The sequence below is a fragment of the Triturus cristatus genome, chromosome 4_1 (assembly GCF_964204655.1).
Source record: "Triturus cristatus chromosome 4_1, aTriCri1.1, whole genome shotgun sequence".
NCBI classification, from domain to species: Eukaryota; Metazoa; Chordata; class Amphibia; order Caudata; family Salamandridae; genus Triturus; species Triturus cristatus.
The window spans coordinates 120,747,304-120,769,406 of NC_140585.1; the positions used below are offsets into that span (position 1 = coordinate 120,747,304).

The 22,103-nt window shown below is 34.9% G+C and overlaps 20 non-coding genes across 20 annotated transcripts; all 20 read left to right on the forward strand.

Annotated features, from left to right (window-relative positions):
- The first annotated feature begins 424 nt into the window (after window positions 1-424).
- TRNAD-GUC (transfer RNA aspartic acid (anticodon GUC)) lies at window positions 425-496 on the forward strand. Its single transcript has one exon. It is a non-coding gene; the product is annotated as a tRNA-Asp (tRNA).
- Window positions 497-1,133: 637 nt separating this feature from the next.
- TRNAD-GUC (transfer RNA aspartic acid (anticodon GUC)) lies at window positions 1,134-1,205 on the forward strand. The gene has a single exon. It is a non-coding gene; the product is annotated as a tRNA-Asp (tRNA).
- Window positions 1,206-1,830: 625 nt separating this feature from the next.
- TRNAD-GUC (transfer RNA aspartic acid (anticodon GUC)) lies at window positions 1,831-1,902 on the forward strand. Its single transcript has one exon. It is a non-coding gene; the product is annotated as a tRNA-Asp (tRNA).
- A 1,336-nt stretch (window positions 1,903-3,238) lies between these two features.
- Window positions 3,239-3,310, forward strand: TRNAD-GUC (transfer RNA aspartic acid (anticodon GUC)). Its single transcript has one exon. It is a non-coding gene; the product is annotated as a tRNA-Asp (tRNA).
- A 637-nt stretch (window positions 3,311-3,947) lies between these two features.
- On the forward strand, window positions 3,948-4,019 carry TRNAD-GUC (transfer RNA aspartic acid (anticodon GUC)). Its single transcript has one exon. It is a non-coding gene; the product is annotated as a tRNA-Asp (tRNA).
- Window positions 4,020-6,056: 2,037 nt separating this feature from the next.
- Window positions 6,057-6,128, forward strand: TRNAD-GUC (transfer RNA aspartic acid (anticodon GUC)). Its single transcript has one exon. It is a non-coding gene; the product is annotated as a tRNA-Asp (tRNA).
- A 1,364-nt stretch (window positions 6,129-7,492) lies between these two features.
- TRNAD-GUC (transfer RNA aspartic acid (anticodon GUC)) lies at window positions 7,493-7,564 on the forward strand. The gene has a single exon. It is a non-coding gene; the product is annotated as a tRNA-Asp (tRNA).
- A 1,364-nt stretch (window positions 7,565-8,928) lies between these two features.
- On the forward strand, window positions 8,929-9,000 carry TRNAD-GUC (transfer RNA aspartic acid (anticodon GUC)). Its single transcript has one exon. It is a non-coding gene; the product is annotated as a tRNA-Asp (tRNA).
- Window positions 9,001-9,646: 646 nt separating this feature from the next.
- Window positions 9,647-9,718, forward strand: TRNAD-GUC (transfer RNA aspartic acid (anticodon GUC)). Its single transcript has one exon. It is a non-coding gene; the product is annotated as a tRNA-Asp (tRNA).
- A 2,025-nt stretch (window positions 9,719-11,743) lies between these two features.
- Window positions 11,744-11,815, forward strand: TRNAD-GUC (transfer RNA aspartic acid (anticodon GUC)). Its single transcript has one exon. It is a non-coding gene; the product is annotated as a tRNA-Asp (tRNA).
- A 638-nt stretch (window positions 11,816-12,453) lies between these two features.
- TRNAD-GUC (transfer RNA aspartic acid (anticodon GUC)) lies at window positions 12,454-12,525 on the forward strand. The gene has a single exon. It is a non-coding gene; the product is annotated as a tRNA-Asp (tRNA).
- A 632-nt stretch (window positions 12,526-13,157) lies between these two features.
- Window positions 13,158-13,229, forward strand: TRNAD-GUC (transfer RNA aspartic acid (anticodon GUC)). The gene has a single exon. It is a non-coding gene; the product is annotated as a tRNA-Asp (tRNA).
- Window positions 13,230-13,871: 642 nt separating this feature from the next.
- TRNAD-GUC (transfer RNA aspartic acid (anticodon GUC)) lies at window positions 13,872-13,943 on the forward strand. Its single transcript has one exon. It is a non-coding gene; the product is annotated as a tRNA-Asp (tRNA).
- Window positions 13,944-14,576: 633 nt separating this feature from the next.
- On the forward strand, window positions 14,577-14,648 carry TRNAD-GUC (transfer RNA aspartic acid (anticodon GUC)). The gene has a single exon. It is a non-coding gene; the product is annotated as a tRNA-Asp (tRNA).
- A 2,030-nt stretch (window positions 14,649-16,678) lies between these two features.
- On the forward strand, window positions 16,679-16,750 carry TRNAD-GUC (transfer RNA aspartic acid (anticodon GUC)). Its single transcript has one exon. It is a non-coding gene; the product is annotated as a tRNA-Asp (tRNA).
- A 646-nt stretch (window positions 16,751-17,396) lies between these two features.
- Window positions 17,397-17,468, forward strand: TRNAA-GGC (transfer RNA alanine (anticodon GGC)). The gene has a single exon. It is a non-coding gene; the product is annotated as a tRNA-Ala (tRNA).
- Window positions 17,469-18,110: 642 nt separating this feature from the next.
- Window positions 18,111-18,182, forward strand: TRNAD-GUC (transfer RNA aspartic acid (anticodon GUC)). Its single transcript has one exon. It is a non-coding gene; the product is annotated as a tRNA-Asp (tRNA).
- A 633-nt stretch (window positions 18,183-18,815) lies between these two features.
- Window positions 18,816-18,887, forward strand: TRNAD-GUC (transfer RNA aspartic acid (anticodon GUC)). Its single transcript has one exon. It is a non-coding gene; the product is annotated as a tRNA-Asp (tRNA).
- A 2,030-nt stretch (window positions 18,888-20,917) lies between these two features.
- TRNAD-GUC (transfer RNA aspartic acid (anticodon GUC)) lies at window positions 20,918-20,989 on the forward strand. Its single transcript has one exon. It is a non-coding gene; the product is annotated as a tRNA-Asp (tRNA).
- Window positions 20,990-21,635: 646 nt separating this feature from the next.
- TRNAA-GGC (transfer RNA alanine (anticodon GGC)) lies at window positions 21,636-21,707 on the forward strand. The gene has a single exon. It is a non-coding gene; the product is annotated as a tRNA-Ala (tRNA).
- Window positions 21,708-22,103: the final 396 nt, after the last annotated feature.

Sequence of the window (22,103 nt, forward strand, 5' to 3'; positions counted from 1 at the left end):
ATGAAGCAGTGGGGAATCTTATGCTTCTGCTCAACTCTAGGGGCTGGATTTAGAAGTGGAGTGGATGCTTTTTGTTAGTAGTGACCCCTGGTGGTAAATGGTTATAAGCTGCAAATGTTAAAGTGAGCTGATTGTATATATATATATATATATATATATATATATATATATATATATATATACATATACATAGATAGATAGAAAGATAGATAGACAGATCGATAAATAGGTATTTATTTTAATCAATCATTTCTTATTAAAGCAGATTATTTTTGGCTAGGAATTTCTGATTTGTAATCATTTATGAAAAAAGATTGCTTCTCCTAACCAAAAGAAGCAAAGCTGCCTATTACAATACTGTGAATTGATTGAGGGCATGCCCTAACCTCATGGAGGTGAGCACTGTTGAACTGAAGCCAATATGTCCTCGTTAGTATAGTGGTCAGTATCCCCGCCTGTCACGCGGGAGACCGGGGTTCAATTCCCCGACGGGGAGACGATTCCTTTTATTCACACAATTAAATAAAATGATGTACTTAATAACATTGTAAACTATATTTGTCATTATCCTTGTCTATTACGATTGAGATAAACGTTGAATTCAGTGATGGCCAAATTGCTTACAGATGTGTTAACTAAAAGTCAGAATATGCTCTGAATATTTCAATCTGCACAGACCATACCATCAAAAACAATTTACATCTATAATCTAATGGAAATGGAATGAAGCAGTGGGGAATCTTATGCTTCTGCTCAACTCTAGGGGCTAGATTTAGAAGTGGAGTGGATGCTTTTTGTTAGTAGTGACCCCTGGTGGTAAATGGTTATAAGCTGCAAATGGTAAAGTGAGCTGATTGTATATATATATATATATATATATATATATATATACATATACATAGATAGATAGAAAGATAGATAGACAGATCGATAAATAGGTATTTATTTTAATCAATCATTTCTTATTAAAGCAGATTATTTTTGGCTAGGAATTTCTGATTTGTAATCATTTATGAAAAAAGATTGCTTCTCCTAACCAAAAGAAGCAAAGCTGCCTATTACAATACTGTGAATTCATTGAGGGCATGCCCTAACCTCATGGAGGTGAGCACTGTTGAACTGAAGCCAATATGTCCTCGTTAGTATAGTGGTCAGTATCCCCGCCTGTCACGCGGGAGACCGGGGTTCAATTCCCCGACGGGGAGACGATTCCTTTTATTCGCACAATTAAATAAAATGATGTACTTAATAACATTGTAAACTATATTTGTCATTATCCTTGTCTATTACGATTGAGATAAACGTTGAATTCAGTGATGGACAAATTGCTTACAGATGTGTTAACTAAAAGTCAGAATATGCTCTGAATATTTCAATCTGCACAGACCATACCATCAAAAACAATTTACATCTATAATCTAATGGAAATGGAATGAAGCAGTGGGGAATCTTATGCTTCTGCTCAACTCTAGGGGCTAGATTTAGAAGTGGAGTGGATGCTTTTTGTTAGTAGTGACCCCTGGTGGTAAATGGTTATAAGCTGCAAATGGTAAAGTGAGCTGATTGTATATATATATATATATATATATATATACATAGATAGATAGAAAGATAGATAGACAGATCGATAAATAGGTATTTATTTTAATCAATCATTTCTTATTAAAGCAGATTATTTTTGGCTCGGAATTTCTGATTTGTAATCATTTATGAAAAAAGATTGCTTCTCCTAACCAAAAGAAGCAAAGCTGCCTATTACAATTCTGTGAATTCATTGAGGGCATGCCCTAACCTCATGGAGGTGAGCACTGTTGAACTGAAGCCAATATGTCCTCGTTAGTATAGTGGTCAGTATCCCCGCCTGTCACGCGGGAGACCGGGGTTCAATTCCCCGACGGGGAGACGATTCCTTTTATTCGCACAATTAAATAAAATGATGTACTTAATAACATTGTAAACTATATTTGTCATTATCCTTGTCTATTACGATTGAGATAAACGTTGAATTCAGTGATGGACAAATTGCTTACAGATGTGTTAACTAAAAGTCAGAATATGCTCTGAATATTTCAATCTGCACAGACCATACCATCAAAAACAATTTACATCTATAATCTAATGGAAATGGAATGAAGCAGTGGGGAATCTTATGCTTCTGCTCAACTCTAGGGGCTAGATTTAGAAGTGGAGTGGATGCTTTTTGTTAGTAGTGACCCCTGGTGGTAAATGGTTATAAGCTGCAAATGGTAAAGTGAGCTGATTGTATATATATATATATATATATATATATACATAGATAGATAGAAAGATAGATAGACAGATCGATAAATAGGTATTTATTTTAATCAATCATTTCTTATTAAAGCAGATTATTTTTGGCTAGGAATTTCTGATTTGTAATCATTTATGAAAAAAGATTGCTTCTCCTAACCAAAAGAAGCAAAGCTGCCTATTACAATACTGTGAATTGATTGAGGGCATGCCCTAACCTCATGGAGGTGAGCACTGTTGAACTGAAGCCAATATGTCCTCGTTAGTATAGTGGTCAGTATCCCCGCCTGTCACGTGGGAGACCGGGGTTCAATTCCCCGACGGGGAGACGATTCCTTTTATTCACACAATTAAATAAAATGATGTACTTAATAACATTGTAAACTATATTTGTCATTATCCTTGTCTATTACGATTGAGATAAACGTTGAATTCAGTGATGGCCAAATTGCTTACAGATGTGTTAACTAAAAGTCAGAATATGCTCTGAATATTTCAATCTGCACAGACCATACCATCAAAAACAATTTACATCTATAATCTAATGGAAATGGAATGAAGCAGTGGGGAATCTTATGCTTCTGCTCAACTCTAGGGGCTAGATTTAGAAGTGGAGTGGATGCTTTTTGTTAGTAGTGACCCCTGGTGGTAAATGGTTATAAGCTGCAAATGGTAAAGTGAGCTGATTGTATATATATATATATATATATATATATATATATATACATATACATAGATAGATAGAAAGATAGATAGACAGATCGATAAATAGGTATTTATTTTAATCAATCATTTCTTATTAAAGCAGATTATTTTTGGCTAGGAATTTCTGATTTGTAATCATTTATAAAAAAAGATTGCTTCTCCTAACCAAAAGAAGCAAAGCTGCCTATTACAATACTGTGAATTGATTGAGGGCATGCCCTAACCTCATGGAGGTGAGCACTGTTGAACTGAAGCCAATATGTCCTCGTTAGTATAGTGGTCAGTATCCCCGCCTGTCACGCGGGAGACCGGGGTTCAATTCCCCGACGGGGAGACGATTCCTTTTATTCACACTATTAAATAAAAAGATGTACTTAATAACATTGTAAACTATATTTGTCATTATCCTTGTCTATTACGATTGAGATAAACGTTGAATTCAGTGATGGCCAAATTGCTTACAGATGTGTTAACTAAAAGTCAGAATATGCTCTGAATATTTCAATCTGCACAGACCATACCATCAAAAACAATTTACATCTATAATCTAATGGAAATGGAATGAAACAGTGGGGAATCTTATGCTTCTGCTCAACTCTAGGGGCTAGATTTAGAAGTGGAGTGGATGCTTTTTGTTAGTAGTGACCCCTGGTGGTAAATGGTTATAAGCTGCAAATGGTAAAGTGAGCTGATTGTATATATATATATATATATATATATATATATATACATATACATAGATAGATAGAAAGATAGATAGACAGATCGATAAATAGGTATTTATTTTAATCAATCATTTCTTATTAAAGCAGATTATTTTTGGCTAGGAATTTCTGATTTGTAATCATTTATGAAAAAAGATTGCTTCTCCTAACCAAAAGAAGCAAAGCTGCCTATTACAATACTGTGAATTCATTGAGGGCATGCCCTAACCTCATGGAGGTGAGCACTGTTGAACTGAAGCCAATATGTCCTCGTTAGTATAGTGGTCAGTATCCCCGCCTGTCACGCGGGAGACCGGGGTTCAATTCCCCGACGGGGAGACGATTCCTTTTATTCGCACAATAAATAAAATGATGTACTTAATAACATTGTAAACTATATTTGTCATTATCCTTGTCTATTACGATTGAGATAAACGTTGAATTCAGTGATGGACAAATTGCTTACAGATGTGTTAACTAAAAGTCAGAATATGCTCTGAATATTTCAATCTGCACAGACCATACCATCAAAAACAATTTACATCTATAATCTAATGGAAAATGGAATGAAGCAGTGGGGAATCTTATGCTTCTGCTCAACTCTAGGGGCTAGATTTAGAAGTGGAGTGGATGCTTTTTGTTAGTAGTGACCCCTGGTGGTAAGTGGTTATAAGCTGCAAATGGTAAAGTGAGCTGATTGTATATATATATATATATATATATATATACATATACATAGATAGATAGAAAGATAGATAGACAGATCGATAGATAGGTATTTATTTTAATCAATCATTTCTTATTAAAGCAGATTATTTTTGGCTAGGAATTTCTGATTTGTAATCATTTATGAAAAAAGATTGCTTCTCCTAACCAAAAGAAGCAAAGCTGCCTATTACAATACTGTGAATTGATTGAGGGCATGCCCTAACCTCATGGAGGTGAGCACTGTTGAACTGAAGCCAATATGTCCTCGTTAGTATAGTGGTCAGTATCCCCGCCTGTCACACGGGAGACCGGGGTTCAATTCCCCGACGGGGAGACGATTCCTTTTATTCACACAATTAAATAAAATGATGTACTTAATAACATTGTAAACTATATTTGTCATTATCCTTGTCTATTACGATTGAGATAAACGTTGAATTCAGTGATGGCCAAATTGCTTACAGATGTGTTAACTAAAAGTCAGAATATGCTCTGAATATTTCAATCTGCACAGACCATACCATCAAAAACAATTTACATCTATAATCTAATAGAAATGGAATGAAGCAGTGGGGAATCTTATGCTTCTGCTCAACTCTAGGGGCTAGATTTAGAAGTGGAGTGGATGCTTTTTGTTAGTAGTGACCCCTGGTGGTAAATGGTTATAAGCTGCAAATGGTAAAGTGAGCTGATTGTATATATATATATATATATATATATACATATACATAGATAGATAGAAAGATAGATAGACAGATCGATAAATAGGTATTTATTTTAATCAATCATTTCTTATTAAAGCAGATTATTTTTGGCTAGGAATTTCTGATTTGTAATCATTTATGAAAAAAGATTGCTTCTCCTAACCAAAAGAAGCAAAGCTGCCTATTACAATACTGTGAATTGATTGAGGGCATGCCCTAACCTCATGGAGGTGAGCACTGTTGAACTGAAGCCAATATGTCCTCGTTAGTATAGTGGTCAGTATCCCCGCCTGTCACGTGGGAGACCGGGGTTCAATTCCCCGACGGGGAGACGATTCCTTTTATTCACACAATTAAATAAAATGATGTACTTAATAACATTGTAAACTATATTTGTCATTATCCTTGTCTATTACGATTGAGATAAACGTTGAATTCAGTGATGGCCAAATTGCTTACAGATGTGTTAACTAAAAGTCAGAATATGCTCTGAATATTTCAATCTGCACAGACCATACCATCAAAAACAATTTACATCTATAATCTAATGGAAATGGAATGAAGCAGTGGGGAATCTTATGCTTCTGCTCAACTCTAGGGGCTAGATTTAGAAGTGGAGTGGATGCTTTTTGTTAGTAGTGACCCCTGGTGGTAAATGGTTATAAGCTGCAAATGGTAAAGTGAGCTGATTGTATATATATATATATATATATATATATATATATATACATAGATAGATAGAAAGATAGATAGACAGATCGATAGATAGGTATTTATTTTAATCAATCATTTCTTATTAAAGCAGATTATTTTTGGCTAGGAATTTCTGATTTGTAATCATTTATGAAAAAAGATTGCTTCTCCTAACCAAAGGAAGCAAAGCTGCCTATTACAATACTGTGAATTGATTGAGGGCATGCCCTAACCTCATGGAGGTGAGCACTGTTGAACTGAAGCCAATATGTCCTCGTTAGTATAGTGGTCAGTATCCCCGCCTGTCACGCGGGAGACCGGGGTTCAATTCCCCGACGGGGAGACGATTCCTTTTATTCACACAATTAAATAAAATGATGTACTTAATAACATTGTAAACTATATTTGTCATTATCCTTCTCTATTACGATTGAGATAAACGTTGAATTCAGTGATGGCCAAATTGCTTACAGATGTGTAAACTAAAAGTCAGAATATGCTCTGAATATTTCAATCTGCACAGACCATACCATCAAAAACAATTTACATCTGTAATCTAATGGAAAATGGAATGAAGCAGTGGGGAATCTTATGCTTCTGCTCAACTCTAGGGGCTGGATTTAGAAGTGGAGTGGATGCTTTTTGTTAGTAGTGACCCCTGGTGGTAAATGGTTATAAGCTGCAAATGTTAAAGTGAGCTGATTGTATATATATATATATATATATATATATATATATATATATACATATACATAGATAGATAGAAAGATAGATAGACAGATCGATAAATAGGTATTTATTTTAATCAATCATTTCTTATTAAAGCAGATTATTTTTGGCTAGGAATTTCTGATTTGTAATCATTTATGAAAAAAGATTGCTTCTCCTAACCAAAAGAAGCAAAGCTGCCTATTACAATACTGTGAATTGATTGAGGGCATGCCCTAACCTCATGGAGGTGAGCACTGTTGAACTGAAGCCAATATGTCCTCGTTAGTATAGTGGTCAGTATCCCCGCCTGTCACGCGGGAGACCGGGGTTCAATTCCCCGACGGGTAGACGATTTCTTTTATTCACACAATTAAATAAAATGATGTACTTAATAACATTGTAAACTATATTTGTCATTATCCTTCTCTATTACGATTGAGATAAACGTTGAATTCAGTGATGGCCAAATTGCTTACAGATGTGTTAACTAAAAGTCAGAATATGCTCTGAATATTTCAATCTGCACAGACCATACCATCAAAAACAATTTACATCTGTAATCTAATGGAAAATGGAATGAAGCAGTGGGGAATCTTATGCTTCTGCTCAACTCTAGGGGCTGGATTTAGAAGTGGAGTGGATGCTTTTTGTTAGTAGTGACCCCTGGTGGTAAATGGTTATAAGCTGCAAATGTTAAAGTGAGCTGATTGTATATATATATATATATATATATATATATATATATATATATATACATATACATAGATAGATAGAAAGATAGATAGACAGATCGATAAATAGGTATTTATTTTAATCAATCATTTCTTATTAAAGCAGATTATTTTTGGCTAGGAATTTCTGATTTGTAATCATTTATGAAAAAAGATTGCTTCTCCTAACCAAAAGAAGCAAAGCTGCCTATTACAATACTGTGAATTGATTGAGGGCATGCCCTAACCTCATGGAGGTGAGCACTGTTGAACTGAAGCCAATATGTCCTCGTTAGTATAGTGGTCAGTATCCCCGCCTGTCACGCGGGAGACCGGGGTTCAATTCCCCGACGGGGAGACGATTCCTTTTATTCACACAATTAAATAAAATGATGTACTTAATAACATTGTAAACTATATTTGTCATTATCCTTCTCTATTACGATTGAGATAAACGTTGAATTCAGTGATGGCCAAATTGCTTACAGATGTGTAAACTAAAAGTCAGAATATGCTCTGAATATTTCAATCTGCACAGACCATACCATCAAAAACAATTTACATCTGTAATCTAATGGAAAATGGAATGAAGCAGTGGGGAATCTTATGCTTCTGCTCAACTCTAGGGGCTGGATTTAGAAGTGGAGTGGATGCTTTTTGTTAGTAGTGACCCCTGGTGGTAAATGGTTATAAGCTGCAAATGTTAAAGTGAGCTGATTGTATATATATATATATATATATATATATATATATATATATACATATACATAGATAGATAGAAAGATAGATAGACAGATCGATAAATAGGTATTTATTTTAATCAATCATTTCTTATTAAAGCAGATTATTTTTGGCTAGGAATTTCTGATTTGTAATCATTTATGAAAAAAGATTGCTTCTCCTAACCAAAAGAAGCAAAGCTGCCTATTACAATACTGTGAATTGATTGAGGGCATGCCCTAACCTCATGGAGGTGAGCACTGTTGAACTGAAGCCAATATGTCCTCGTTAGTATAGTGGTCAGTATCCCCGCCTGTCACGCGGGAGACCGGGGTTCAATTCCCCGACGGGTAGACGATTTCTTTTATTCACACAATTAAATAAAATGATGTACTTAATAACATTGTAAACTATATTTGTCATTATCCTTCTCTATTACGATTGAGATAAACGTTGAATTCAGTGATGGCCAAATTGCTTACAGATGTGTTAACTAAAAGTCAGAATATGCTCTGAATATTTCAATCTGCACAGACCATACCATCAAAAACAATTTACATCTGTAATCTAATGGAAAATGGAATGAAGCAGTGGGGAATCTTATGCTTCTGCTCAACTCTAGGGGCTGGATTTAGAAGTGGAGTGGATGCTTTTTGTTAGTAGTGACCCCTGGTGGTAAATGGTTATAAGCTGCAAATGTTAAAGTGAGCTGATTGTATATATATATATATATATATATATATATATATATATATATATACATATACATAGATAGATAGAAAGATAGATAGACAGATCGATAAATAGGTATTTATTTTAATCAATCATTTCTTATTAAAGCAGATTATTTTTGGCTAGGAATTTCTGATTTGTAATCATTTATGAAAAAAGATTGCTTCTCCTAACCAAAAGAAGCAAAGCTGCCTATTACAATACTGTGAATTGATTGAGGGCATGCCCTAACCTCATGGAGGTGAGCACTGTTGAACTGAAGCCAATATGTCCTCGTTAGTATAGTGGTCAGTATCCCCGCCTGTCACGCGGGAGACCGGGGTTCAATTCCCCGACGGGGAGACGATTCCTTTTATTCACACAATTAAATAAAATGATGTACTTAATAACATTGTAAACTATATTTGTCATTATCCTTCTCTATTACGATTGAGATAAACGTTGAATTCAGTGATGGCCAAATTGCTTACAGATGTGTTAACTAAAAGTCAGAATATGCTCTGAATATTTCAATCTGCACAGACCATACCATCAAAAACAATTTACATCTGTAATCTAATGGAAAATGGAATGAAGCAGTGGGGAATCTTATGCTTCTGCTCAACTCTAGGGGCTGGATTTAGAAGTGGAGTGGATGCTTTTTGTTAGTAGTGACCCCTGGTGGTAAATGGTTATAAGCTGCAAATATTAAAGTGAGCTGATTGTATATATATATATATATATATATATATATATATATATATATACATATACATAGATAGATAGAAAGATAGATAGACAGATCGATAAATAGGTATTTATTTTAATCAATCATTTCTTATTAAAGCAGATTATTTTTGGCTAGGAATTTCTGATTTGTAATCATTTATGAAAAAAGATTGCTTCTCCTAACCAAAAGAAGCAAAGCTGCCTATTACAATACTGTGAATTGATTGAGGGCATGCCCTAACCTCATGGAGGTGAGCACTGTTGAACTGAAGCCAATATGTCCTCGTTAGTATAGTGGTCAGTATCCCCGCCTGTCACGCGGGAGACCGGGGTTCAATTCCCCGACGGGGAGACGATTCCTTTTATTCACACAATTAAATAAAATGATGTACTTAATAACATTGTAAACTATATTTGTCATTATCCTTGTCTATTACGATTGAGATAAACGTTGAATTCAGTGATGGCCAAATTGCTTACAGATGTGTTAACTAAAAGTCAGAATATGCTCTGAATATTTCAATCTGCACAGACCATACCATCAAAAACAATTTACATCTATAATCTAATGGAAATGGAATGAAGCAGTGGGGAATCTTATGCTTCTGCTCAACTCTAGGGGCTAGATTTAGAAGTGGAGTGGATGCTTTTTGTTAGTAGTGACCCCTGGTGGTAAATGGTTATAAGCTGCAAATGGTAAAGTGAGCTGATTGTATATATATATATATATATATATATATATACATATACATAGATAGATAGAAAGATAGATAGACAGATCGATAAATAGGTATTTATTTTAATCAATCATTTCTTATTAAAGCAGATTATTTTTGGCTAGGAATTTCTGATTTGTAATCATTTATGAAAAAAGATTGCTTCTCCTAACCAAAAGAAGCAAAGCTGCCTATTACAATACTGTGAATTCATTGAGGGCATGCCCTAACCTCATGGAGGTGAGCACTGTTGAACTGAAGCCAATATGTCCTCGTTAGTATAGTGGTCAGTATCCCCGCCTGTCATGCGGGAGACCGGGGTTCAATTCCCCGACGGGGAGACGATTCCTTTTATTCGCACAATTAAATAAAATGATGTACTTAATAACATTGTAAACTATATTTGTCATTATCCTTGTCTATTACGATTGAGATAAACGTTGAATTCAGTGATGGACAAATTGCTTACAGATGTGTTAACTAAAAGTCAGAATATGCTCTGAATATTTCAATCTGCACAGACCATACCATCAAAAACAATTTACATCTATAATCTAATGGAAATGGAATGAAGCAGTGGGGAATCTTATGCTTCTGCTCAACTCTAGGGGCTAGATTTAGAAGTGGAGTGGATGCTTTTTGTTAGTAGTGACCCCTGGTGGTAAATGGTTATAAGCTGCAAATGGTAAAGTGAGCTGATTGTATATATATATATATATATATATATACATAGATAGATAGAAAGATAGATAGACAGATCGATAAATAGGTATTTATTTTAATCAATCATTTCTTATTAAAGCAGATTATTTTTGGCTAGGAATTTCTGATTTGTAATCATTTATGAAAAAAGATTGCTTCTCCTAACCAAAAGAAGCAAAGCTGCCTATTACAATACTGTGAATTGATTGAGGGCATGCCCTAACCTCATGGAGGTGAGCACTGTTGAACTGAAGCCAATATGTCCTCGTTAGTATAGTGGTCAGTATCCCCGCCTGTCACGTGGGAGACCGGGGTTCAATTCCCCGACGGGGAGACGATTCCTTTTATTCACACAATTAAATAAAATGATGTACTTAATAACATTGTAAACTATATTTGTCATTATCCTTGTCTATTACGATTGAGATAAACGTTGAATTCAGTGATGGCCAAATTGCTTACAGATGTGTTAACTAAAAGTCAGAATATGCTCTGAATATTTCAATCTGCACAGACCATACCATCAAAAACAATTTACATCTATAATCTAATGGAAATGGAATGAAGCAGTGGGGAATCTTATGCTTCTGCTCAACTCTAGGGGCTAGATTTAGAAGTGGAGTGGATGCTTTTTGTTAGTAGTGACCCCTGGTGGTAAATGGTTATAAGCTGCAAATGGTAAAGTGAGCTGATTGTATATATATATATATATATATATATATACATAGATAGATAGAAAGATAGATAGACAGATCGATAGATAGGTATTTATTTTAATCAATCATTTCTTATTAAAGCAGATTATTTTTGGCTAGGAATTTCTGATTTGTAATCATTTATGAAAAAAGATTGCTTCTCCTAACCAAAGGAAGCAAAGCTGCCTATTACAATACTGTGAATTGATTGAGGGCATGCCCTAACCTCATGGAGGTGAGCACTGTTGAACTGAAGCCAATATGTCCTCGTTAGTATAGTGGTCAGTATCCCCGCCTGTCACGCGGGAGACCGGGGTTCAATTCCCCGACGGGGAGACGATTCCTTTTATTCACACAATTAAATAAAATGATGTACTTAATAACATTGTAAACTATATTTGTCATTATCCTTCTCTATTACGATTGAGATAAACGTTGAATTCAGTGATGGCCAAATTGCTTACAGATGTGTTAACTAAAAGTCAGAATATGCTCTGAATATTTCAATCTGCACAGACCATACCATCAAAAACAATTTACATCTGTAATCTAATGGAAAATGGAATGAAGCAGTGGGGAATCTTATGCTTCTGCTCAACTCTAGGGGCTGGATTTAGAAGTGGAGTGGATGCTTTTTGTTAGTAGTGACCCCTGGTGGTAAATGGTTATAAGCTGCAAATGTTAAAGTGAGCTGATTGTATATATATATATATATATATATATATATATATACATATACATAGATAGATAGAAAGATAGATAGACAGATCGATAAATAGGTATTTATTTTAATCAATCATTTCTTATTAAAGCAGATTATTTTTGGCTAGGAATTTCTGATTTGTAATCATTTATAAAAAAAGATTGCTTCTCCTAACCAAAAGAAGCAAAGCTGCCTATTACAATACTGTGAATTGATTGAGGGCATGCCCTAACCTCATGGAGGTGAGCACTGTTGAACTGAAGCCAATATGTCCTCGTTAGTATAGTGGTCAGTATCCCCGCCTGTCACGCGGGAGACCGGGGTTCAATTCCCCGACGGGGAGACGATTCCTTTTATTCACACTATTAAATAAAAAGATGTACTTAATAACATTGTAAACTATATTTGTCATTATCCTTGTCTATTACGATTGAGATAAACGTTGAATTAAGTGATGGACAAATTGCTTACAGATGTGTTAACTAAAAGTCAGAATATGCTCTGAATATTTCAATCTGCACAGACCATACCATCAAAAACAATTTACATCTATAATCTAATGGAAAATGGAATGAAGCAGTGGGGAATCTTATGCTTCTGCTCAACTCTAGGGGCTAGATTTAGAAGTGGAGTGGATGCTTTTTGTTAGTAGTGACCCCTGGTGGTAAGTGGTTATAAGCTGCAAATGGTAAAGTGAGCTGATTGTATATATATATATATATATATATATATACATATACATAGATAGATAGAAAGATAGATAGACAGATCGATAGATAGGTATTTATTTTAATCAATCATTTCTTATTAAAGCAGATTATTTTTGGCTAGGAATTTCTGATTTGTAATCATTTATGAAAAAAGATTGCTTCTCCTAACCAAAGGAAGCAAAGCTGCCTATTACAATACTGTGAATTGATTGAGGGCATGCCCTAACCTCATGGAGGTGAGCACTGTTGAACTGAAGCCAATATGTCCTCGTTAGTATAGTGGTCAGTATCCCCGCCTGTCACGCGGGAGACCGGGGTTCAATTCCCCGACGGGGAGACGATTCCTTTTATTCACACAATTAAATAAAATGATGTACTTAATAACATTGTAAACTATATTTGTCATTATCCTTCTCTATTACGATTGAGATAAACGTTGAATTCAGTGATGGCCAAATTGCTTACAGATGTGTTAACTAAAAGTCAGAATATGCTCTGAATATTTCAATCTGCACAGACCATACCATCAAAAACAATTTACATCTGTAATCTAATGGAAAATGGAATGAAGCAGTGGGGAATCTTATGCTTCTGCTCAACTCTAGGGGCTGGATTTAGAAGTGGAGTGGATGCTTTTTGTTAGTAGTGACCCCTGGTGGTAAATGGTTATAAGCTGCAAATGTTAAAGTGAGCTGATTGTATATATATATATATATATATATATATATATATATATACATATACATAGATAGATAGAAAGATAGATAGACAGATCGATAAATAGGTATTTATTTTAATCAATCATTTCTTATTAAAGCAGATTATTTTTGGCTAGGAATTTCTGATTTGTAATCATTTATAAAAAAAGATTGCTTCTCCTAACCAAAAGAAGCAAAGCTGCCTATTACAATACTGTGAATTGATTGAGGGCATGCCCTAACCTCATGGAGGTGAGCACTGTTGAACTGAAGCCAATATGTCCTCGTTAGTATAGTGGTCAGTATCCCCGCCTGTCACGCGGGAGACCGGGGTTCAATTCCCCGACGGGGAGACGATTCCTTTTATTCACACTATTAAATAAAAAGATGTACTTAATAACATTGTAAACTATATTTGTCATTATCCTTGTCTATTACGATTGAGATAAACGTTGAATTCAGTGATGGCCAAATTGCTTACAGATGTGTTAACTAAAAGTCAGAATATGCTCTGAATATTTCAATCTGCACAGACCATACCATCAAAAACAATTTACATCTATAATCTAATGGAAATGGAATGAAGCAGTGGGGAATCTTATGCTTCTGCTCAACTCTAGGGGCTAGATTTAGAAGTGGAGTGGATACTTTTTGTTAGTAGTGACCCCTGGTGGTAAATGGTTATAAGCTGCAAATGGTAAAGTGAGCTGATTGTATATATATATATATATATATATATATATACATATACATAGATAGATAGAAAGATAGATAGACAGATCGATAAATAGGTATTTATTTTAATCAATCATTTCTTATTAAAGCAGATTATTTTTGGCTAGGAATTTCTGATTTGTAATCATTTATGAAAAAAGATTGCTTCTCCTAACCAAAAGAAGCAAAGCTGCCCATTACAATACTGTGAATTCATTGAGGGCATGCCCTAACCTCATGGAGGTGAGCACTGTTGAACTGAAGCCAATATGTCCTCGTTAGTATAGTGGTCAGTATCCCCGCCTGTCACGCGGGAGACCGGGGTTCAATTCCCCGACGGGGAGAAGATTCCTTTTATTCGCACAATTAAATAAAATGATGTACTTAATAACATTGTAAACTATATTTGTCATTATCCTTGTCTATTACGATTGAGATAAACGTTGAATTCAGTGATGGACAAATTGCTTACAGATGTGTTAACTAAAAGTCAGAATATGCTCTGAATATTTCAATCTGCACAGACCATACCATCAAAAACAATTTACATCTATAATCTAATGGAAAATGGAATGAAGCAGTGGGGAATCTTATGCTTCTGCTCAACTCTAGGGGCTAGATTTAGAAGTGGAGTGGATGCTTTTTGTTAGTAGTGACCCCTGGTGGTAAGTGGTTATAAGCTGCAAATGGTAAAGTGAGCTGATTGTATATATATATATATATATATATATACATATACATAGATAGATAGAAAGATAGATAGACAGATCGATAGATAGGTATTTATTTTAATCAATCATTTCTTATTAAAGCAGATTATTTTTGGCTAGGAATTTCTGATTTGTAATCATTTATGAAAAAAGATTGCTTCTCCTAACCAAAAGAAGCAAAGCTGCCTATTACAATACTGTGAATTGATTGAGGGCATGCCCTAACCTCATGGAGGTGAGCACTGTTGAACTGAAGCCAATATGTCCTCGTTAGTATAGTGGTCTGTATCCCTGCCTGTCACACGGGAGACCGGGGTTCTATTCCCCGACGGGGAGACGATTCCTTTTATTCACACAATTAAATAAAATGATGTACTTAATAACATTGTAAACTATATTTGTCATTATCCTTGTCTATTACGATTGAGATAAACGTTGAATTCAGTGATGGCCAAATTGCTTACAGATGTGTTAACTAAAAGTCAGAATATGCTCTGAATATTTCAATCTGCACAGACCATACCATCAAAAACAATTTACATCTATAATCTAATGGAAATGGAATGAAGCAGTGGGGAATCTTATGCTTCTGCTCAACTCTAGGGGCTAGATTTAGAAGTGGAGTGGATGCTTTTTGTTAGTAGTGACCCCTGGTGGTAAATGGTTATAAGCTGCAAATGGTAAAGTGAGCTGATTGTATATATATATATATATATATATATACATATACATAGATAGATAGAAAGATAGATAGACAGATCGATAAATAGGTATTTATTTTAATCAATCATTTCTTATTAAAGCAGATTATTTTTGGCTAGGAATTTCTGATTTGTAATCATTTATGAAAAAAGATTGCTTCTCCTAACCAAAAGAAGCAAAGCTGCCTATTACAATACTGTGAATTCATTGAGGGCATGCCCTAACCTCATGGAGGTGAGCACTGTTGAACTGAAGCCAATATGTCCTCGTTAGTATAGTGGTCAGTATCCCCGCCTGTCACGTGGGAGACCGGGGTTCAATTCCCCGACGGGGAGACGATTCCTTTTATTCACACAATTAAATAAAATGATGTACTTAATAACATTGTAAACTATATTTGTCATTATCCTTGTCTATTACGATTGAGATAAACGTTGAATTCAGTGATGGCCAAATTGCTTACAGATGTGTTAACTAAAAGTCAGAATATGCTCTGAATATTTCAATCTGCACAGACCATACCATCAAAAACAATTTACATCTATAATCTAATGGAAATGGAATGAAGCAGTGGGGAATCTTATGCTTCTGCTCAACTCTAGGGGCTAGATTTAGAAGTGGAGTGGATGCTTTTTGTTAGTAGTGACCCCTGGTGGTAAATGGTTATAAGCTGCAAATGGTAAAGTGAGCTGATTGTATATATATATATATATATATATATATATACATAGATAGATAGAAAGATAGATAGACAGATCGATAGATAGGTATTTATTTTAATCAATCATTTCTTATTAAAGCAGATTATTTTTGGCTAGGAATTTCTGATTTGTAATCATTTATGAAAAAAGATTGCTTCTCCTAACCAAAGGAAGCAAAGCTGCCTATTACAATACTGTGAATTGATTGAGGGCATGCCCTAACCTCATGGAGGTGAGCACTGTTGAACTGAAGCCAATATGTCCTCGTTAGTATAGTGGTCAGTATCCCCGCCTGTCACGCGGGAGACCGGGGTTCAATTCCCCGACGGGGAGACTATTCCTTTTATTCACACAATTAAATAAAATGATGTACTTAATAACATTGTAAACTATATTTGTCATTATCCTTCTCTATTACGATTGAGATAAACGTTGAATTCAGTGATGGCCAAATTGCTTACAGATGTGTTAACTAAAAGTCAGAATATGCTCTGAATATTTCAATCTGCACAGACCATACCATCAAAAACAATTTACATCTGTAATCTAATGGAAAATGGAATGAAGCAGTGGGGAATCTTATGCTTCTGCTCAACTCTAGGGGCTGGATTTAGAAGTGGAGTGGATGCTTTTTGTTAGTAGTGACCCCTGGTGGTAAATGGTTATAAGCTGCAAATGTTAAAGTGAGCTGATTGTATATATATATATATATATATATATATATATATATATATATACATATACATAGATAGATAGAAAGATAGATAGACAGATCGATAAATAGGTATTTATTTTAATCAATCATTTCTTATTAAAGCAGATTATTTTTGGCTAGGAATTTCTGATTTGTAATCATTTATGAAAAAAGATTGCTTCTCCTAACCAAAAGAAGCAAAGCTGCCTATTACAATACTGTGAATTGATTGAGGGCATGCCCTAACCTCATGGAGGTGAGCACTGTTGAACTGAAGCCAATATGTCCTCGTTAGTATAGTGGTCAGTATCCCCGCCTGGCACGCGGGAGACCGGGGTTCAATTCCCCGACGGGTAGACGATTCCTTTTATTCACACAATTAAATAAAATGATGTACTTAATAACATTGTAAACTATATTTGTCATTATCCTTCTCTATTACGATTGAGATAAACGTTGAATTCAGTGATGGCCAAATTGCTTACAGATGTGTTAACTAAAAGTCAGAATATGCTCTGAATATTTCAATCTGCACAGACCATACCATCAAAAACAATTTACATCTGTAATCTAATGGAAAATGGAATGAAGCAGTGGGGAATCTTATGCTTCTGCTCAACTCTAGGGGCTGGATTTAGAAGTGGAGTGGATGCTTTTTGTTAGTAGTGACCCCTGGTGGTAAATGGTTATAAGCTGCAAATGTTAAAGTGAGCTGATTGTATATATATATATATATATATATATATATATATATATACATATACATAGATAGATAGAAAGATAGATAGACAGATCGATAAATAGGTATTTATTTTAATCAATCATTTCTTATTAAAGCAGATTATTTTTGGCTAGGAATTTCTGATTTGTAATCATTTATGAAAAAAGATTGCTTCTCCTAACCAAAAGAAGCAAAGCTGCCTATTACAATACTGTGAATTGATTGAGGGCATGCCCTAACCTCATGGAGGTGAGCACTGTTGAACTGAAGCCAATATGTCCTCGTTAGTATAGTGGTCAGTATCCCCGCCTGTCACGCGGGAGACCGGGGTTCAATTCCCCGACGGGGAGACGATTCCTTTTATTCACACAATTAAATAAAATGATGTACTTAATAACATTGTAAACTATATTTGTCATTATCCTTGTCTATTACGATTGAGATAAACGTTGAATTCAGTGATGGCCAAATTGCTTACAGATGTGTTAACTAAAAGTCAGAATATGCTCTGAATATTTCAATCTGCACAGACCATACCATCAAAAACAATTTACATCTATAATCTAATGGAAATGGAATGAAGCAGTGGGGAATCTTATGCTTCTGCTCAACTCTAGGGGCTAGATTTAGAAGTGGAGTGGATACTTTTTGTTAGTAGTGACCCCTGGTGGTAAATGGTTATAAGCTGCAAATGGTAAAGTGAGCTGATTGTATATATATATATATATATATATATATATACATATACATAGATAGATAGAAAGATAGATAGACAGATCGATAAATAGGTATTTATTTTAATCAATCATTTCTTATTAAAGCAGATTATTTTTGGCTAGGAATTTCTGATTTGTAATCATTTATGAAAAAAGATTGCTTCTCCTAACCAAAAGAAGCAAAGCTGCCCATTACAATACTGTGAATTCATTGAGGGCATGCCCTAACCTCATGGAGGTGAGCACTGTTGAACTGAAGCCAATATGTCCTCGTTAGTATAGTGGTCAGTATCCCCGCCTGTCACGCGGGAGACCGGGGTTCAATTCCCCGACGGGGAGACGATTCCTTTTATTCGCACAATTAAATAAAATGATGTACTTAATAACATTGTAAACTATATTTGTCATTATCCTTGTCTATTACGATTGAGATAAACGTTGAATTCAGTGATGGACAAATTGCTTACAGATGTGTTAACTAAAAGTCAGAATATGCTCTGAATATTTCAATCTGCACAGACCATACCATCAAAAACAATTTACATCTATAATCTAATGGAAAATGGAATGAAGCAGTGGGGAATCTTATGCTTCTGCTCAACTCTAGGGGCTAGATTTAGAAGTGGAGTGGATGCTTTTTGTTAGTAGTGACCCCTGGTGGTAAGTGGTTATAAGCTGCAAATGGTAAAGTGAGCTGATTGTATATATATATATATATATATATATACATATACATAGATAGATAGAAAGATAGATAGACAGATCGATAGATAGGTATTTATTTTAATCAATCATTTCTTATTAAAGCAGATTATTTTTGGCTAGGAATTTCTGATTTGTAATCATTTATGAAAAAAGATTGCTTCTCCTAACCAAAAGAAGCAAAGCTGCCTATTACAATACTGTGAATTGATTGAGGGCATGCCCTAACCTCATGGAGGTGAGCACTGTTGAACTGAAGCCAATATGTCCTCGTTAGTATAGTGGTCTGTATCCCTGCCTGTCACACGGGAGACCGGGGTTCTATTCCCCGACGGGGAGACGATTCCTTTTATTCACACAATTAAATAAAATGATGTACTTAATAACATTGTAAACTATATTTGTCATTATCCTTGTCTATTACGATTGAGATAAACGTTGAATTCAGTGATGGCCAAATTGCTTACAGATGTGTTAACTAAAAGTCAGAATATGCTCTGAATATTTCAATCTGCACAGACCATACCATCAAAAACAATTTACATCTATAATCTAATGGAAATGGAATGAAGCAGTGGGGAATCTTATGCTTCTGCTCAACTCTAGGGGCTAGATTTAGAAGTGGAGTGGATGCTTTTTGTTAGTAGTGACCCCTGGTGGTAAATGGTTATAAGCTGCAAATGGTAAAGTGAGCTGATTGTATATATATATATATATATATATATACATATACATAGATAGATAGAAAGATAGATAGACAGATCGATAAATAGGTATTTATTTTAATCAATCATTTCTTATTAAAGCAGATTATTTTTGGCTAGGAATTTCTGATTTGTAATCATTTATGAAAAAAGATTGCTTCTCCTAACCAAAAGAAGCAAAGCTGCCTATTACAATACTGTGAATTCATTGAGGGCATGCCCTAACCTCATGGAGGTGAGCACTGTTGAACTGAAGCCAATATGTCCTCGTTAGTATAGTGGTCAGTATCCCCGCCTGTCACGTGGGAGACCGGGGTTCAATTCCCCGACGGGGAGACGATTCCTTTTATTCACACAATTAAATAAAATGATGTACTTAATAACATTGTAAACTATATTTGTCATTATCCTTGTCTATTACGATTGAGATAAACGTTGAATTCAGTGATGGCCAAATTGCTTACAGATGTGTTAACTAAAAGTCAGAATATGCTCTGAATATTTCAATCTGCACAGACCATACCATCAAAAACAATTTACATCTATAATCTAATGGAAATGGAATGAAGCAGTGGGGAATCTTATGCTTCTGCTCAACTCTAGGGGCTAGATTTAGAAGTGGAGTGGATGCTTTTTGTTAGTAGTGACCCCTGGTGGTAAATGGTTATAAGCTGCAAATGGTAAAGTGAGCTGATTGTATATATATATATATATATATATATATATACATAGATAGATAGAAAGATAGATAGACAGATCGATAGATAGGTATTTATTTTAATCAATCATTTCTTATTAAAGCAGATTATTTTTGGCTAGGAATTTCTGATTTGTAATCATTTATGAAAAAAGATTGCTTCTCCTAACCAAAGGAAGCAAAGCTGCCTATTACAATACTGTGAATTGATTGAGGGCATGCCCTAACCTCATGGAGGTGAGCACTGTTGAACTGAAGCCAATATGTCCTCGTTAGTATAGTGGTCAGTATCCCCGCCTGTCACGCGGGAGACCGGGGTTCAATTCCCCGACGGGGAGACTATTCCTTTTATTCACACAATTAAATAAAATGATGTACTTAATAACATTGTAAACTATATTTGTCATTATCCTTCTCTATTACGATTGAGATAAACGTTGAATTCAGTGATGGCCAAATTGCTTACAGATGTGTTAACTAAAAGTCAGAATATGCTCTGAATATTTCAATCTGCACAGACCATACCATCAAAAACAATTTACATCTGTAATCTAATGGAAAATGGAATGAAGCAGTGGGGAATCTTATGCTTCTGCTCAACTCTAGGGGCTGGATTTAGAAGTGGAGTGGATGCTTTTTGTTAGTAGTGACCCCTGGTGGTAAATGGTTATAAGCTGCAAATGTTAAAGTGAGCTGATTGTATATATATATATATATATATATATATATATATATATATATACATATACATAGATAGATAGAAAGATAGATAGACAGATCGATAAATAGGTATTTATTTTAATCAATCATTTCTTATTAAAGCAGATTATTTTTGGCTAGGAATTTCTGATTTGTAATCATTTATGAAAAAAGATTGCTTCTCCTAACCAAAAGAAGCAAAGCTGCCTATTACAATACTGTGAATTGATTGAGGGCATGCCCTAACCTCATGGAGGTGAGCACTGTTGAACTGAAGCCAATATGTCCTCGTTAGTATAGTGGTCAGTATCCCCGCCTGGCACGCGGGAGACCGGGGTTCAATTCCCCGACGGGTAGACGATTCCTTTTATTCACACAATTAAATAAAATGATGTACTTAATAACATTGTAAACTATATTTGTCATTATCCTTCTCTATTACGATTGAGATAAACGTTGAATTCAGTGATGGCCAAATTGCTTACAGATGTGTTAACTAAAAGTCAGAATATGCTCTGAATATTTCAATCTGCACAGACCATACCATCAAAAACAATTTACATCTGTAATCTAATGGAAAATGGAATGAAGCAGTGGGGAATCTTATGCTTCTGCTCAACTCTAGGGGCTGGATTTAGAAGTGGAGTGGATGCTTTTTGTTAGTAGTGACCCCTGGTGGTAAATGGTTATAAGCTGCAAATGTTAAAGTGAGCTGATTGTATATATATATATATATATATATATATATATATA